At 37.1% G+C, this 6,077-nt stretch overlaps 1 pseudogene; it reads right to left on the minus strand.

Moving 5' to 3' along the window:
- Nucleotides 1-2,712: 2,712 nt before the first annotated feature.
- On the minus strand, nucleotides 2,713-5,864 carry LOC121972317 (annotated as a pseudogene).
- Nucleotides 5,865-6,077: the final 213 nt, after the last annotated feature.

A 6,077-nucleotide genomic window follows, 5' to 3' on the forward strand; every position in this document is an offset into this window, starting at 1 on the left:
AGGTCAACCACTAGGCTTTGAAAACCTAGAATACCCTAACCATATTTTTAAACTAAAAAAGACACTATATGGATTAAAATAAGCACCTAGGGCTTAGTATGAAAGACTGTCTAGTTTCCTAAATTTGAAAGGGTTTAAAGAAGTCAAATTGAACCTACACCTTTTATTAAACTCATAGACTCTGACATATTCATAGCCCAGGTATACATAGACGATATAGTATTTGGTTCAATCAACTCAAAATTTTTAAAAGAATTCCAAACTTTAATGGAAAATGAATTTGAAATGAGTTTGGTTGGAGAATTAAGCTATTTTTTAGGACTACAAATTAAACAAACTAAAGAAGATAACTACGTGCACCAAAGTAAATACACCAAAGAATTAATTAGGAAATTTGGTATAGAAGCCTCAAAAGAACTAAAGACACCTATAGCAAGTAACATAAACCTAGACAGCAACCTAAATGGTAAATTGGTTGACTTAAAAACTATAGAAGAATGATAGGTAGCTTACTAAACTTAACTACAAGCTGACCTGACATATTATTTGAAGTAAGTATGTAAGATATGATAATTAAATAATAAGTATTATTGGAGGAATAACCTTATAGAATTTTCTGAGATTTTTTAGAGATTTTTCAAGATTTAAACAGAGGTCGTATTGCACATTTTGTGGTGATAAATCTATTGGGCTTGGAGGAAGCCTATTTGGAATATCCCTTAAGTGGAAGTTGATTGATCCATTAAGCCTAAAGTTAGATTAATTAACCTAGATATAAAACCTAGGTTTCCTCTTCATTTCCATTTCCCCAATTCTTCTCCTCTTCTCCAGACCTCTTCCTTCTTCCCAATCCAGCCGCTGCCCTTCCCTCCCGATCTCGTCGCTCCGATCGTGAGATGTCAATGCCCAACTCCGGTCACCAACGCTTGGTCGTTGCCGCCTTATATCGCCCCCCTTGCCGTGGGAGTCCAGCGGGCGACGCCGTAGTGTCATCCTTAATCCCGATTATGCTGGCGCCAATCAAATCATCGTCAGTCGAGCTTCCCATCTTCTCCACTGATTGCCCCAAATCCATCCAGTCGTCTTCCTCTTGAGTCTCCACCCCTGCGTGGGTTGACCTTCATTCAAGAGGAGGGGGATCCGAGCCCTAGCTTCAATCCCTCATTGCCACACTTATGTGTTGTGGCTCTGACCACTAGAGCCTCCTGTTCCAACCAATATTTGTCGGAGACCAAGCTCTCATACATCAGGCCCCTCCTCATCAAGATCTAGATAGTGATTGGGCTTTCACTACAACAAAAACTACAAACGACAACACCCCTACGACAACGGTTTTAAGAGAAAGCGTTGCGTATTTGCTCAAAGACAACGGTTTTTGCCAAAACCGTTGTCTTTGAACTCCCCATTAAATATAAAAGACAACGGTTTTGGCAAAACTGTTGTCATTAAACAATATTTTTTTAAAATGACAACACTTTTTACAACGGTTTTATAAACCGTTGTCTTTAGCCTCCTTTTTAGCATCTACGACAACAGTTTTGAAAAAATCGTTGTAATTGAATTTGGTCATTTTCCCCCCTCGCTGTTTTCTTTTCGGCGCCGTGTTTTTCCTTCGTGCTCCCGAACCTAAGGCAATTTTCTTTCCCTCTCCTCATACAATCTCTTCACGCTATCCCGTCGACCACTGGATCTTCCTCCACAATGGTGTGCTCTCCTCTCTCTCTCATTCTCACCCTCACTCTTGATTTATCTACCTTTGCCTCATAAAGGTTTGAGATGAGCCATGTCCTTGGTGCGCTCCTTGCATCTTCCCCTCTTCTGGCACAAGCCTGGACTCGCTGCCTGCGTGCCAATGCAGGTAGCGCCAACTTCATCATTGACAGGAGCGACGATGCGGTCTTCATCAGCTTCTCCGGGACGCAAGCCATCGCTTCGTCGTCTAGCCTTGGCAGAGGGTTCTTCAAACCTGTTTCCCTATATAGCAACATACACGACATCTTCGGACTGCTGGGAAGAGGCGAGGAGGATGACGACGGGAAGCCGCAGCCCATGCTCCTCCAGGCCAGTGCTCTCCGCTTGTTTATGAGCTTGTACCACACCTCCGAGTTCCAGGTCTGCGCTCGATCTTTTTTTCCTTCGATTAGGGTTTCCTTTGCTTTAGATTCAATCGAATTAGGGTCATTTTTTTAAAAAATAATTCACCAAATCGTCTTAATCGTATCATTAATTGAATATGGCGATCATTTTCCACGAGATTTGTTCCTCTAGTTTTTCTTAATGACTTCTTAGATCAGAGAAGAACATGAAAACATACGTCTGTTTCGCATGTAAGCAAGCTTCTTCTGCAGGGTCTATAGCAGACTGCAAAGGCATCAAGATTTTAGCCATGGCATCCTTGTTTATTGTTGTTTCTGTTCATGTCTATAGAACTACAGTAGAGTCGGAGATGCATATTTCTACATTATATGCTCCAAGAAGACTGCCCATTTTCTAACAAAGAGAGTCAACAAGTTTCAGTCAAAATAGGCTAATTTTTCCATGCCTGGAGAAGGCAGCAGAATCTTTGATATCCAAGTAAGTTTGATTTGCTTTCCATCATAAAATTAGCATGTGACCTCTTCTATACTCCTTTTGTTGTTTAGTTAGTATTAAGATAAGAAGTTTTGATTTTAAATCATTAATTAGTATTAGGATGGCGCCGAAGCCGCTGGACTACAAGTTGCTGAATGAGAATGTGAAGAAAGTTGCATATGCTGTCAAAGGGGAGCTTTACCTGCGGGCTTCGGAGTTGCAGAAGGAGGGGAAGAAGGTTATGATGCTTTCTCATACACAATTTTTGTTGATTGTGCCACAACATGATTTGAGTTAAATAGAATAAATTTTATTGAAAGAGACTCTTATTTCGATTCCTAAAAGATCTTACTTTGATTGTTTTTTTTCCATTCTTGTTATCTGGTTGAAGATATCTTCCTGGGTTATTTAGCACTGTATATGTTTGCTTTATTGCTTGTATCAAGATATGAAGTGCACATATTGTTGGTTGCTACTCGGAAAACCTAATGGTTCCACTGTACAAAAAATATTGTACAAAGGTCTGAACCTTTTCCTAGCTACCATGTGTTCTTTTAAATTAAACTTGGATCGCCTGTGGAACTTAACACATTTGATCCAAAGTTTAATCTATTTGTTCTTTTAGGTTTAGACTCGGATCTCCTGCGGAACTTAACACGTTCGATCCAAATCACCTAGGTTATTAATTTCATTAAATATTAGTTTCTAAAATTGGCTCCCAGTACTGACATGGCGAGGCACATGACCTTCTTGGATATGGGAACAACCACCACCGACTAGACAAAGCCTTTTAAGGAAAGTTAATATTTAATTTCCTTAAATTACTTTAGGTCAACCGAAAAGAACAATCAAATCACAAGGAAAAGAAAAAACAAAAGAACACAACATCGAAAACAAATTCGAAATACTAGAATCGTATACCTCTTGTATTTGGTATTATTTCCAAAAATAACTAGTATGATGCGGAAAGGAAAAATACTAGTTATACCTTTTAGAAAAACCTCTTGATCTTCTACCGTATTCCTCTTCTAACCTCGGACGTTGTGTGGGCAACGATCTTCCGAGATGAGAAACCACCAAAGCACCTTCTTCTCCTTTCTTCAAGTTTCGGCCACGTACAAAGCTTCCAAAAGATGAAGATCTTTTTCCATCAACCAAGCTCCAAGGGATGCAAGAAACAAGACTCCTTTCTCTCCTTTTCTCCAAGCTAGATCCGGCCACTTCTATGCCTCCAAGAGATGATGAAGTCTCGGCCACAAGAAGGAGAAGAGAGAAGGAGAAGGGGAACCTCTAGGGGCCGACCACACCAAGGAAGAAAAGAAAGGAAGAAAAAGAATATAGTTATTCACCATGAAGCCTCCTCTACCCCCTCTTTTATAATTCTTGGTCTTGGCAAATAAGGAAATTTAAATAAAAACTTCCTTAATTCTTTTGCCATGAAAAGGAAAATTTATTTAATTAAAAATAATTTTCTCTTCTCAATTTATTTGGCCGGCCACCTCTTTCCCCAAAACAAAGAGAGTTTTAATTAAAACAAAAATTAAAACTTCCTAATTTGTTTCTAGAAATTTATAAAAATTTCTCCAATAATTTTAATCCCTTCATATTTAGTTAATAAAAAGAAATTTTATAAATTAAAATCTTTCTTTTAATTAAACATGTGGATAATTTCCAAAAAGGAAAGTTATCTCTAAAAATTAAAATCTCCTTTCAATCTATAAATAAGGAAAGATATTAAATCTTTTCTTAATCTTTTGTAGAAACTAATAAAAGAGAATTTTTAATTTTTAAACTTTCTTTTAAATCATGAATATAATTAAAAGGAAAGTTTTTACCAAAATTAAAATCAACCTTTTAATCTACAAATAAGGAAAGAGATTTTAACTTTCTCTTAATCTTTTGTAGAATCTTATAAAAGGAAAGATTTAAATTTTTAAACTCTCTTTTAAATCATGTTATCCACATAAGAAAATTTTAAAAATAAAAATCCTTTTATTTTAATTTGGGCCGGCCACACCAAGCTTGAACCCAAGTTAGGGCTGGCCACCTTGAAGCACCCATGAACCAAACTTTGGCCGACCCTAGCTTGGTCTCCAAGCTAGCTTGGTCGGCCCCTATGGGATGGGTAAGAAGGTGGGTATAGGTGGGTATAGTACTCTATAATTAAGAGGCTACGATAGGGACCGAGAGGAGGAATTGGTTTTGGTCTCCCGATAAAATTAAGCATCCCGTGTTCGCCCCGAACACACAACTTAATTTTATCAATAATAATTCATTCCACTAGAGAACTATTATTGAACTACCGCACCAATCCCAAATTACATTTTGGGCTCCTTCTTATTATGAGTGTGTTAGTCTCCCTGTGTTTAAGATGTCGAATGTCCACTAATTAAGTAAGTTACTGACAACTCACTTAATTAATATCTAGCTCCAAGAGTAGTACCACTCAACTTCATCATCATGTCGGACTAAGTCCACCTGCAGGGTTTAACATGACAATCCTTATGAGCTCCTCTTGGGGGCATTCTCAACCTAGATCACTAGGACACAGTTTCCTTCTATAATCAACAACACACACTATAAGTTATATCATTTCCCAACTTATCGGGCTTATTGATTTATCGAACTAAATCTCACCCATTGATAAATTAAAGAAATAAATATCAAATATATGTGATTGTTATTATATTGGGATTAAGAGCACACACTTCCATAATAACTGAGGTCTTTGTTCCTTTATAAAGTTAGTATAAAAGAAACGACCTCAAATGGTCCTACTCAATACACTCTAAGTGTACTAGTGTAATTATATAGTTAAGATAAACTAATACCTAATTACACTACGACCTTCCAATGGTTTGTTCCTTTCCATCTTGGTCGTGAGCTACTGTTTATAATTTATAAGGAACCGATAACATGATCTTCTGTGTGTGACACCACACACCATGTTATCTACAATATAAATTAATTGAACAATTACATTTATCATAAATGTAGACATTTGACCAATGTGATTCTTATTTCTAGATAAATGTTTATACCAAAAGCTAGGCTTTTAGTATACATCCTAACACATATGCCTTTGATTCTTTTTATTGTTAGCTTGTTGGGATGCCACTTGTGAGATTAAAATTTGAGGTTATAATACTGCACTCCCCTTTCAATTTATTCTTAAGAAACAAGATACAAGTTGGACTTACTTTCCATGAGATTGGTTTTTTTTGTTGTTTACAGATTATTTTCACAAATGTCGGGAACCCTCATGCTCTCGGATAGAAGCCATTAACATTTCCCCGTCAGGTTTCCATTTTCTCTTTATTCTTTCTTAAAAACTACTTGTATTAAAGTGTTGATCATTCTTCTCTATTGCTTGACTTAAGGAACTTAGTGAGAAAAAATCATCTTCACAAGTCAAAAATTCCTTGTACATGGAGCAATTTCTCCTTCTCTGTGCTCCCTGAGATAAAGAGACATTTTCCATTAGATTTCTCTTTTTAATGGTGTAA

The sequence above is a fragment of the Zingiber officinale genome, chromosome 4A (genome assembly GCF_018446385.1).
Source record: "Zingiber officinale cultivar Zhangliang chromosome 4A, Zo_v1.1, whole genome shotgun sequence".
Taxonomy (NCBI): Eukaryota; Viridiplantae; Streptophyta; class Magnoliopsida; order Zingiberales; family Zingiberaceae; genus Zingiber; species Zingiber officinale.